Raw genomic sequence first — 12,525 nt, 5'->3', positions numbered from 1 at the left:
TCCCAACACCAAACTTAGAGTTTGGATATGGGGTCTTAACACCAAACTTAGTGTTTGGTTGTGGCCTCCCAACACCAAACTTAGAGTTTGACTGTGGGGGCTCTTCTTGACTCTGAACTGAGAGAAGCTCTTCATGCTTACTCTCTTTTGTCACAGAGGGATGGCCATGTGCTTTAAATACAAGGTAGTCCCCATTCAATTGAAGGACTAATTCACCTCTGTTGACATCTATCACAGCTCCTGCTATGGCTAGGAAAGGTCTTCCAAGGATGATGCACTCATCCTCTTTCTTCCTACTGTCTAAGATTTTGAAATCAGCAGGGATGTAAAGGCCTTCAACCTTTACTAACACGTCCTCTACTACTCCATAAGCTTGTCTTAATGACTTGTCTGCCAATTGTAATGAGAACAAGGCAGGTTGTACCTCAATGATCGCCAGCTTCTCCATTACAGAGAGTGGCGTAAGATTTATCCCTGACCCCAGATCACATAGAGCTTTTTCAAAGGTCATGGTGCCTATGGTACAAGGTATTAAGAACTTGCCAGGATCTTGTCTCTTTTGAGGTAAAATTTGCTGAATCCAGGTATCTAGTTCACTTTCCCAAGTCTCATTACCAAATAACTTGGCATTCAGCTTCATGATAGCTCCTAAATATTGAGCAACTTGCTCTCCAGTCACATCTGCATCCTCTTCAGAGGAAGAATAGTCTTCAGAGCTCATGAATGGCAGAAGGAGATTTAATGGAATCTCTATGGTCTCTATATGAGCCTTAGATTCCTTTGGATCCGTAATAGGAAACTCCTTCTTGCTTGAGAGACGTCCCAGAAGGTCTTCCTCACTAGGATTTTTGTCCTTCTCCTCCCTTGTGCATTCGGCCATATTGATCACATCAATGGCCTTGCACTCTCCATTTGGATTCTCTTCTGTATTGCTTGGGAGAATACTGGGAGGAGTTTCAATGACTTTCTTACTCAACTGGCCCACTTGTGCCTCCAGATTTCTGATGGAGGATCTTGTTTCACTCATGAAACTGAAAATGGCTTTTGACATATCAGAGACTAAATTTGCTAAATTAGAGGAGCTTTGTTCAGAATTCTCTGTCTGTTGCTGAGAAGATGATGGAAAAGGCTTGTTATTACTGAGCCTATTTCTTCCACCATTATTAAAGCCTTGTTGAGGATTTTGTTGATCCTTCCATGAGAAGTTTGGGTGATTTCTCCATGATGAGTTATAGGTGTTTCCATAAGGTTCACCCATGTAATTAACCTCTGCCATTGCAGGGTTCTCAGGATCATAAGCTTCTTCAGAAGCTGCTTCTTTAGTACTGTTGGATGCATTTTGCCATCCATTCAGACTTTGAGAAATCATGTTAACTTGCTGAGTCAACACTTTGTTCTAAGCCAATATGGCATTCAGAGCATCAATTTCAAGAACTCCCTTCCTCTGAGGTGTCCCTTATTCACGGAATTCCTCTCAGAAGTGTACATGAATTGGTTATTTGCAACCATGTCAATGAGTTCTTGAGCTTCTGTAGGTGTTTTCTTTAGGTGAATGGATCCACCTGCAGAATGGTCCAATGACATTTTCGAAAACTCAGATAGGCCATAATAGAATATATCTAATATGGTCCATTCTGAAAACATGTCAGATGGACACCTTTTGGTCAACTGCTTGTATCTTTCCCAAGCTTCATAGAGGGATTCACCATCTTTTTGTTTGAAGGTCTGAACATCCACTCTAAGCTTGCTCAGCTTTTGAGGAAGAAAGAATTTATCCAAGAAGGCCGTGACCAGCTTATCCCAGGAGTCCAGGCTATCCTTAGGTTGTGAATCCAACCATATTCTAGCTCTGTCTCTTACAGCAAAAGGGAAAAGCAAGAGTCTGTAGACTTCAGGATCAACTCCATTCGTCTTAACAGTCTCACAAATCTACAAGAACTCAGTTAAAAACTGGTAAGGATCTTCAGATGGAAGTCCATAAAACTTGCAGTTCTGTTGCATTAAAGCAACTAGTTGAGGCTTAAGCTCAAAATTATTGGCTCCAATGGCAAGAATGGAGATGCTTTGGTGCACGAAATTGTGATCAATACTTTTCACAAATCAAATAATCCCCGGTAATGAATCCAAAAACTTGGTGTTCAATACCATGGCATAAACACAACTTCGCACAACTAACCAGCAAGTGTACTGGGTCGTCCAAGTAATAAACCTTACGCGAGTAAGGGTCGATCCCACAGAGATTGTTGGTATGAAGCAAGCTATGGTCACCTTGTAGATCTCAGTCAGGCAAACTCAAATGGGTATGGTGATATGCGAATAAAACATAAAGATAAAGATAGAGATACTTATGCAATTCATTGGTAGGAACTTCAGATAAGCGTATGAAGATGCCTTCCCTTCCGTCTCTCTGCTTTCCTACTGTCTTCATCCAATCCTTCTTACTCCTTTCCATGGCAAGCTTAAGCAAGGGTTTCACCGTTGTCAGTGGCTACCTCCCATCCTCTCAGTGGAAATGTTCAACGCACCCTGTCACAGCACGGCTATCCATCTGTCGGTTCTCGATCAGGCCGGAATAGAATCCAGTGATTCTTTTGCGTCTGTCACTAACGCCCCGCCCTCAGGAGTTTGAAGCACGTCACAGTCATTCAATCATTGAATCCTACTCAGAATACCACAGACAAGGTTAGACCTTCCGGATTCTCTTGAATGCCGCCATCAATTCTAGCCTATACCACGAAGACTCTGATCTCACGGAATGGCTGGCTCGTTTGTCAGGCGAGCACTCGGTTGTCAGGCGATCAACCATGCATCGTGTATTAGGAATCCAAGAGATATTCACCCAATCGAAGGTAGAACGGAGGTGCTTGTCAGTCACACGTTCATAGGTGAGAATGATGATGAGTGTCACGGATCATCACATTCATCAAGTTGAAGAACAAGTGATATCTTAGAACAAGAACAAGCGGAATTGAATAGAAGAATAATAGTAATTACATTAATACTCGAGGTACAGCAGAGCTCCACACCTTAATCTATGGTGTGTAGAAACTCCACCGTTGAAAATACATAAGAACAAAAGTGATCATTGGTTTCGGCCCCAGAGAGGGAACCAGAAGAACCAAGATCTGATCTAAGAACTAGATGTCCAAAAGATGATCAAGGGATCTAAAATAATCCAAAGATGAAAATACAATAGTAAAAGGTCCTACTTATAGAGAACTAGTAGCCTAGGGTGTACAGAGATGAGTAAATGACATAAAAATCCACTTCCGGGCCCACTTGGTGTGTTCTTGGGCTGAGCAATGAAGCAATTTCGTGTAGAGACTCTTCTTGGAGTTAAACGCCAGCTTTGGTGCCAGTTTGGGCGTTTAACTCCCATTCTTGTGCCAGTTCCGGCGTTTAACGCTGGAATTCCTGAGGGTGACTTTGAACGCCGGTTTGGGCCATCAAATCTTGGGCAAAGTATGGACTATCATATATTGCTGGAAAGCCCAGGATGTCTACTTTCCAATGCCGTTGAGTGCGCGCCAATTGGGCTTCTGTAGCTCCAGAAAATCCAATTCGAGTGCAGGGAGGTCAGAATCCAACAGCATCTGCAGTCCTTTTTAGTCTCTGAATCAGATTTTTGCTCAGGTCCCTCAATTTCAGCCAGAAAATACCTGAAATCACAGAAAAACACACAAACTCATAGTAAAGTCCAGAAAAGTGAATTTTAACTAAAAACTAATAAAAATATACTAAAAACTAACTAGATCATACTAGAAACATACTAAAAACAATGCCAAAAAGCGTACAAATTATCCGCTCATCATGCTTCTTCCATCAAATTTGGACGTTGACTTTGTGAAGTCACCAAGCATTCTCCTTGCATTATGGTTGTTGGGTTCGGCTGCCATCTCCTTCTCTTGTTCTAATATCTCTGAAAGGTTACCTTTAGATTGTTGTAATTTAGCTTCTCTTAGTTTTCTCTTCAGAGTCCTTTCAAGTTCAGGATCAATTTCAACAAGAGTGCCTTTTTCCTTGTTCCTGCTCATATGAAAGAGAAGAAAACAAGAAAAGAAGATGAATCCTCTATGTCATAGTATAGAGATTCCTTTATGTTAGTAGAAGAAGAAAGGGGAGAAGAGTGAAGAAGAATGGGTTCGGATTTTTAGATTAAGAGAGGTGAAGAGAAGTGTTAGTAAATAAATAATTAAATAGAAGAGGAGAAGGGATAGAGAAATTCGAAAATTAATTTTTGAAAAGGGGTTAGTAATTTCAAAAATTATAGATAAGATATAATCAAAATTAAAATTTAAAACAAAAAGAATTTTTGAAAAAGAGATGAGATATTTTCGAAAATTAGAGAGGAAAAAGTAGTTAGGTGATTTTGAAAAAGATAAGAAACAAACACAAAGTCAAAGAGTTAGTTGAAAAAGATATTAAAATCAAATTTGAAAAGATAAGAAGATAAAAAGTTAGATAAGATATTTGAAATCAAATTTTTGAAAAAGATAAAATTTTGAAAAAGATAAGATATAAATGATATGATAAGATATGTTTGAAAAAGATTTAATTTTTAAATTAAAATTAATTACTAACAAGAAACTAAAAGATAAGATTCTAGAACTTAAAGATTGAACCTTTCTTAACAAGAAAGTAACAAACTTCAAATTTTTGAATCAATCACATTAATTGTTAGTGAATTTTCGAAAATATGATATAAAGATAAGAAAAATATTTTGAAAATATTTTGAAAAAGATTTTTGAAATTTTTGAAAAATAGAAAAAAATGAAAAAGATATAATTTTTGAAAAAGATTTTGAAAAGATAAGATTTTTAAAATTGAAAATTTGACTTGACTTGTAAGAAACAACTAATTTTGAAAATTTTTTACTAAGCCAACTCAAATTTTTGAAAATTATGAGAAAAATAAGGAAAAGATATTTTTTTGATTTTTTTGAATTTTTAATGATGAGAGAGAAAAACACAAAAATGACCCAAAACATGAAAATTTTGGATCAAAATACAAGATGCATGCAAGAACACTATGAATGTCAAGATGAACACCAAGAACACTTTGAAGATCATGATGAACATCAAGAACATATTTTTGAAAAAATTTTTGATGCAAAGAAAACATGCAAGACATCAAACTTTAAAATCTTTAATGCATGGACTCTAACAAACGAAAAATGCATATGAAAAACAAGAAACAACACAAAACAAGAAATCATCAAGATCAAACAAGAAGACTTGTCAAGAACAACTTGAAGATCATGAAGAACACTATGAATGCATGAGATTTTCGAAAAAATAATGCATAAATTTTAAAAACATGCAATTGACACCAGACTTAAAAATTGACTCAAGACTCAAACAAAAACACAAAATATTTTTGGTTTTTATGATTTTATGAATTTTTTTGTATTTTTATTAATTTTTTTCGAAAATAATTTTTTTAGAAAAACGAAAAGAAAAAAAAATTTTGAAAACTTTTTGAAAAGAAAATTACCTAATCTGAGCAACAAGATGAACCGTCAGTTGTCCATACTCGAACAATCCCCGGCAACGGCGCCAAAAACTTGGTGGACAAAATTGTGATCCTCAAAGTTGGTCTCTTTGTACTTGTATGAAATTTAAATATTGGCTCTATCAAAAATACCCCAAAGAGATCATGGTATGATGAATTGGGATCTTAATAATCCCTGGTAATGGCACGTGTGATCACAACTCCGTTCAACTAACCAGCAAGTGCACTGGGTCATCCAAGTAATACCTTACGTGAGTAAGGGTCGATCCCACAGAGATTGTTGGTATGAAGCAAGCTATGGTCATCTTGTAAATCTCAATCAGGCGGATAATAATTGATTTATGATAAGTTCGAAAATTAATAATAAACAGAAAATAAAATAAGATAGAAATACTTATGTAAATCAATAGTGGGAATTTCAGATAGGCGTTTGGAGATGTTGTGCTCCTCTTGAATCTCTACTTTCTTATTACATTCATCCAATCCTTCTTACTCTTTTCCATGGCAAGCTGTATGTAGGGCATCACCGTTGTCAATGGCTACATCCCATCCTCTCAGTGAAAATGGTCCTATGCTCTGTCACAGCACGGCTAATCATCTGTCGGTTCTCAATCAGGTTGGAATAGAATCCCTTGATTCTTTTGCGTCTGTCACTAACGCCCAGCCTTCAGGAGTTTGAAGCTCGTCACAGTCATTCAATCCCGGAATCCTACTCGGAATACCACAGACAAGGTTAGACTTTCTGGATTACTGGAATCCTACTCGGAATACCACAGACAAGGTTAGACTTTCCGGATTCCCATGAATGCCGCCATCTATCTAGCTTATACCACGAAGATTCTGTTGGGGAATCTAAGAGATATGCGCCAGGCCTAAAGTAGAACGGAAGTGGTTGTCAGTCACGCATGTTCATAGGTGAGAATGATGATGAGTGTCACGGATCATCACATTCATCAAGTTGAAGTGCAACGAATATCTTAGAATAGGAATAAAAGAGAATTGAATAGAAAATAATAGTAATTGTATTGAAACTTGAGGTACAGCAGAGCTCCACACCCTTAATCTATGGTGTGTAGAAACTCCACCGTTGAAAATACATAAGTGAAAGGTTCAGGCATGGCCGAATGGCCAGCCCCCAAAACGTGATCAATGGCCTCCTAAGATGAAGAATAAAACAAAACTGAGACCAAAGATGAAACGTGGTCAAAGACGACTAATACACGAGTAAAAAGTCTTATTTATACTAAACTAGCTACTAGGGTTTACAGAGGTAAGTAATTGATGCATAAATTCACTTCCGGGGCCCACTTGGTGTGTGTTTGGGCTGAGCGTGATCTATCCACGAGCTGAGGCTTCTTTTGGAGTTGAACGCCGAGTTATAGCGTGTTTCTGGCGTTCAACTCCGGGTCATGACGTGTTTCTGGCGTTTGACTCCAGATAGCAGCATGTACTTGGCGTTGAGCGCCACTTTACGTCGTCAATTCGCGAATAAAGTATGGACTATTATATATTGCTGGAAAGCTCCGGATGTCTACTTTCCAACGGCGTTGAGTGCGCGCCATTTGGAGTTTGGTAGATCTAGAAAATCCATTTTGAGTGCAGGGAGGTCAGATTCCAACAGCATCAACAGTCCTTTTGTCAGCCTTTTTCAGAGTTTTGCTCAAGTCCCTCAATTTCAGCCATAAATTACCTGAAATTACAGAAAAACACACAAACTCATAGTAAAGTTCAGAAATGTGAATTTAACATAAAAACTAATAAAAACATCCCTAAAAGTAGCTTGAACTTACTAAAAACTACCTAAAAATAATGCCAAAAAGCGTATAAATTATCCGCTCATCAGGGCCATCAAATCTCGGGCAAAGTATGGACTATTATACATTGCGTGAAAGCCCAAGATGTCTACTTTCTAACGCAATTAAGAGCGTGCCAATTGGGCTTCTATAGCTCTTGAAAATTCATTTCGAGTGTAGGGAGGTCAAAATCCAACAACATCTGCAGTCCTTTTTCAGCCTCTTAATCAAATTTTTGCTCAGTTCCCTCAATTTTAGCCAGAAAATACCTGAAAACACAGAAAAATATACAAACTCATAGTAAAGTCCAGAAATGTAAATTTTGCATAAAAACTAATAATTATATACTAAAAACTAACTAAATCATACTAAAAACTACCTAAAAATAATGCCAAAAAGCGTATAAATTATCCGCTCATCAGTGACGCGCACGCGTGAGAGTGATAATTTTTAAGGGTGACGCGTACGCATGGCTAATGTGTACGCGTGAAAGTGATATTCTTGAAAGGCCATGCGCACACATGGACGAAACGTACGCTTGAAAGAGCGCCTTTGACACTAACGTTACGCCTTTGAGACCAACGCTGAAGGCCATGCGCACACATGGACGAAGCGTACGCGTGGGGGTGATGTTTTTGAAAGACCACGTGCACGCATGAACAAGCATACGCATGGAAGAGTGCCTTTGGTCCTAATGCTACGCTTTTCTCAAAAACAGTGAGGATCACGCGCACGCGTGTGTGACGCGTACGCGTGACAAGTGCCAAAAACAGTGATGACGCACACGCGTGAGTGATGCGTACGCGTGAGTGCACGAGCGCTACACCTTCCTCAATAATGCTACGCTAGCCTGGGAGCAGAATATTCCACACAAATGCCTAAAGGGTTGTACGAACTGAAAGTTTGAAAAGCCCACTTTGAGAATCCTGCAAGTACACCTGAGAAGCCAGTGAACATGTATAAATAGGTGGCAGCTTGAATCATGGAGGATCTTCTTTCGACCTCTTTTCAGATTTTTAGAGTTTTTGTACTTTGGCACTTTTGGAACTTTTACTTTCTGTTGAGACTTTCATTTTCAAGTTCATCTTTGCTTGTAGTTTTCTTTTCTTTTATTTTTGTACTTAGTTTAATTTCCAGTTTTGAATTTCTGCTTGTACTTGGAGCTATGAGTCACTAAACCCCATTTTCACTAGGGGAAGAGCTCTGTTGGTTTTAATGAATTGACATTATTTCTTCTTTTTTTCTCAATTCAAGTGGTTTATCTAAGAGGAAACTCTTGTGCTTCATAGATTCAATTACTGTCGAGAGAGGGATTGAATCTACTTGAATTGTGTGATAAACTTGAGAAAGGAGTCATATAATTCAATTTGGGGTTTATCCTCTCATGATTCTCTTGGTTGATATATTCTTGGTTAGGTATGTGAGATGTAACCACCTTGAATTGAAATCCTGGGAATCTTGTGGCCTTTGGGATTAGCAATTGATCTTCACCTCTTCTCATGAGCAATTAGATCAAGAGATTGGCAATTGTTTGTGATAAGAGAAATTGAATCACCAAGAGATTGGGATCCAATTACTCACAATCCGCCATAGATCTATTCACATGATTGAGAAGGAATCGATCACTATTAATTCATGAGAAATCAACATATCTGATCCCTAGTGATCTCACCCAACACAAATCTTCATTTCAATTCTTTTATGTTTCTAATTACCCACTAACCAATCTCCCTTTTACGTTCCTGCAATTTATAATTTCTGCCATTTACATTTCAGCTAAGCTTTTACTTACTTGCAATTTACATTTCAACCATTTACATTGCAGTTCTTATTTTCTTGAACTTTAAGTTTTTGCTATTACATTTCCAGTCATTTAATTCCTTGTCATTTATATTTTTGTACTTTACTTTTATGTTGAATACACCAAGAGATCACAAATTTTTTGTCTAACTAGAACACCATTTAACTAAAATTGCTTAATCCACTAATCTCCGTGGGATCGACCTCACTCTTGTGAGTATTACTACTTGATACAACCCGGTATACTTGCCAGTAATTACATGAAATTTATTTTTCTGTATCAGTGACGGAGACTACCACTTCCTCTAGAAAATCCAATATAGCGCTTTGTCACAACCTAAAATGAGCCATGACTATCACTCAGGAAAATTATCCCCTATCAACTAGCAAGCCTAACAGATTCAAATATAAGATAAACAAGAAGGTTATAAATGTTTTGAATACATTTACACTTTCTAGAATAAATAATTTCATGTTTTAAACAAAAACAAAATAAATAAATATGAATGAATCTTGCCTGTGACATATGGAGCAGATGACATCTAAGAATTCAACAAATAATAGATTTCCATTGCAGATCATTACTCTCGAATAGAAAGGCTCACATAAGCAAGTATTTATTCCTAAAAAATAATTTTAGAAAAACGGATTGAGTTTTGCAACCCAGTGACTAGACAGTACATCTATAAGTTACATGAGACCATATAAACATTATTATAACAATAATTTTAGTTAGAAAAATAATAATTTATATGAATAAGTGAATCAATAAGGAAGTTCTCATACAGAAATCAAATGAAAAGTCCACACTTGGGCGGCTTCACCTCTATGGGTAGCCCTTTCCTCTTGTGTGTCCTAACAAAATAACATATCTAACGTGTGGCCTACACGTTAGGCTAGGAACACTCCTGCTAGCTAGAGTCTGAGTTAGATGCATCTAAGTTAACGTCATAACCGCCGTTAACTACGGTTTTCTAATACGAGCCTCCCAAAGCAATTCAAAACATATAATTTCAAATACAACAATTATTTGCTCTTTCGAATATATAAGGTATCGAATCAAATTAAATCAGATAATACTTTCTCATCAGAAATCTTTTTCAATCATACATTTTAAAGAGATTTTAAATACATTTCACAATTTTTTAAGTAAGTGAGTACCAATAATTACTTCAATGCTTCAAAAACAGATTTTCAAGTAAAATCAAAGATTTTAGAATAATACAAATTTCATAAAAAATATGTATAGTCTCAAAAATAAATATTCAAATAAAATCAAACATTTTAGAATAATGCAAAACTTCCTCAAAAATATATATAGTCTCATGTATAGTTTCGAAAGTATAAACTTCATAAAAATGAATTATTTAATTCTAAAAAATCATTTATTCTAATCCATTTAAAATCATTCAAAGCAAATATAGCTATAATTCAAAGATCATAATAGATATATGTCAAAATAATTATAGATGCACAATCAAACAACTATAAATGTAAAGCCTACTCACAATATAGTCCTAAGGGACCGAAGAGGCCGAACCCGGAGTGCAAAATTAAAAGGTGAGGAAAGTTGAAGTAGAATGGAACGGAAGAGCACAAAATTTGGACCAAGACAATGGCAACAACTTCAATTCTCACGACAACGACAATGACCACAACACCAGGCAGTAATTTCAAATCGAATACAGAGACAAAAGAAGATAAAATTCTGGAAAATCCAAAACAAAACAAAGACAAAAATAAATCAAAACAAGAATATGGTAGAAAAATAAAATGGTGGCAGAGATAAGGTAAAAATAGAACAGACTAAGGGAAAAAGCTAGACCAGAACAGTGCCAAGGAAGTGTTGCCGGTGGGTTTGGAAGCTCCGGGGTGATTTCTGGCAACGGTAGTGCCGTTTCTGGCGACTAGAGGCACGACGACGAGTCTCCCTCTCCTCCGACGAGTTCCTCCTCCCCCCTCTGTTCGTGTATAGTAATGTTTCTCTCTCTGCGGACTCTCCATCTCTCTCTCTCTCTCTATCTCTCTCTCTCTCTCTCTCTCTCTCTCTCTGTCTCTCTCTCTCTCTCGCTCTCCTCTTCCCAAAAATGCAACGGTGGCAGCGGCGGCGCAGCAGCTCGACAATGAGCTCTCCATCGGCAAAGACGGATCGGCAGTGGAAAAAACATGGCGGCAACGGATCTGACGATGATGAGACTGACCGCGTCCCTCTCTTCCTCGCGGGTCCTCCTTCTTCTTGGCGACCATGATGGCAACACGGCGACACACTAACGGCAGCAACACTCCTCCAATTTCCTTCAACTCGCAGACTCTTTCTTTCTCTTGGGTTGACGTCGATGGCGACTTGGCAGTGGCAGAACTTTGGTAGCGAAGCGTGGAGGCAGCAACCCCTTCTGCCATTTTCTCTTTTTTTTTTTCTGTGTGGGTGTATTTGTGTGTGGTGTGAGTTTTGAAAAGAAAGGGAGGCAGTGGACTGTGGTTGATGAGGAAGAGTGGAAGTTGTTTAGTAATTTAGGGTTAGGGTTGGGTAGGAGGAATAAGGCTAATGCTGGAATTTTGATAAAATTAAAGGGTATCATAGTAATAATAGAAAAAAAAAGCTTAGGACATTACATTCTACTCTCCTTACAAAAATTTTCGCCCTAAAAAATTGATACAGTGTACAAAAGGTTACAGGATAGGTTTATTTTAAAAAGATGCAATTGACATTCGTCTACTCTCGTTCCCTTGACAACTCAGATATACATAGCACTTTTCACTTCGTTCATCAATCTCCTCAAAATACACTTTTACCTCATAGTCCCCTTGATTTTGTTGTACATATCCATAGTAACAACCGCTGATTTCATGTCAAAGCTTAGGATTATAACCTTCCAAACTTCAGCATCGATAAGTTATTTCCTAAAGAGCTAACGTATCACTTGCTAATCTAGGAATCACATGTTACACCAAAACAAGCTTGAGTTTACTCAATGGGATTCAACACTTAGGAAGAAAAAGTAAATAACACAGTTGGTGTTCGCAAGAACGTGGAAGGATGTACAAGATCACAATTAAGCGATGATGTACAAAAAGAATGAAGTGTGCTAGAAAGAAAATCAATTCGCATTTTAAGAAAGAAATCTGATTCAAGGAACTTTGATAGGAACAATCTAAGAGAAGATGGAGTATCAGGTCGAAACAATTTCAAGGTTGAATAAAAGAAATACAAAGTGCACAAAATAAGGTAACCAAAGTCAACGACAATTTTTTACAAAGATTTAACAGAATGTTTTAGAACACAATCAGGTAAGATATCCATCAACAATGGATGCAATTAAGAGAGAATCATTTTACAATCTCAAAGAAAAGATGAGACAAACATTTCAAGCATAAATATTATCATGTCAAACAAATTTAAATTGAAACAAAAGATACAAA

The 12,525-nt window shown here is 37.4% G+C and overlaps 1 non-coding gene across 1 annotated transcript; it reads left to right on the top strand.

The window, feature by feature from the left end:
* The first annotated feature begins 1,642 nt into the window (after positions 1-1,642).
* Positions 1,643-1,746, top strand: LOC112792869 (small nucleolar RNA R71). The gene has a single exon (XR_003197590.1). It is a non-coding gene; the product is annotated as a small nucleolar RNA R71 (small nucleolar RNA).
* Positions 1,747-12,525: the final 10,779 nt, after the last annotated feature.

Source organism: Arachis hypogaea, chromosome 3 (genome assembly GCF_003086295.3).
Source record: "Arachis hypogaea cultivar Tifrunner chromosome 3, arahy.Tifrunner.gnm2.J5K5, whole genome shotgun sequence".
NCBI classification, from domain to species: Eukaryota; Viridiplantae; Streptophyta; class Magnoliopsida; order Fabales; family Fabaceae; genus Arachis; species Arachis hypogaea.
The sequence above is the reverse complement of the archived record's forward strand: the minus strand, read 5'-3'. Positions and strand labels throughout refer to the sequence as shown.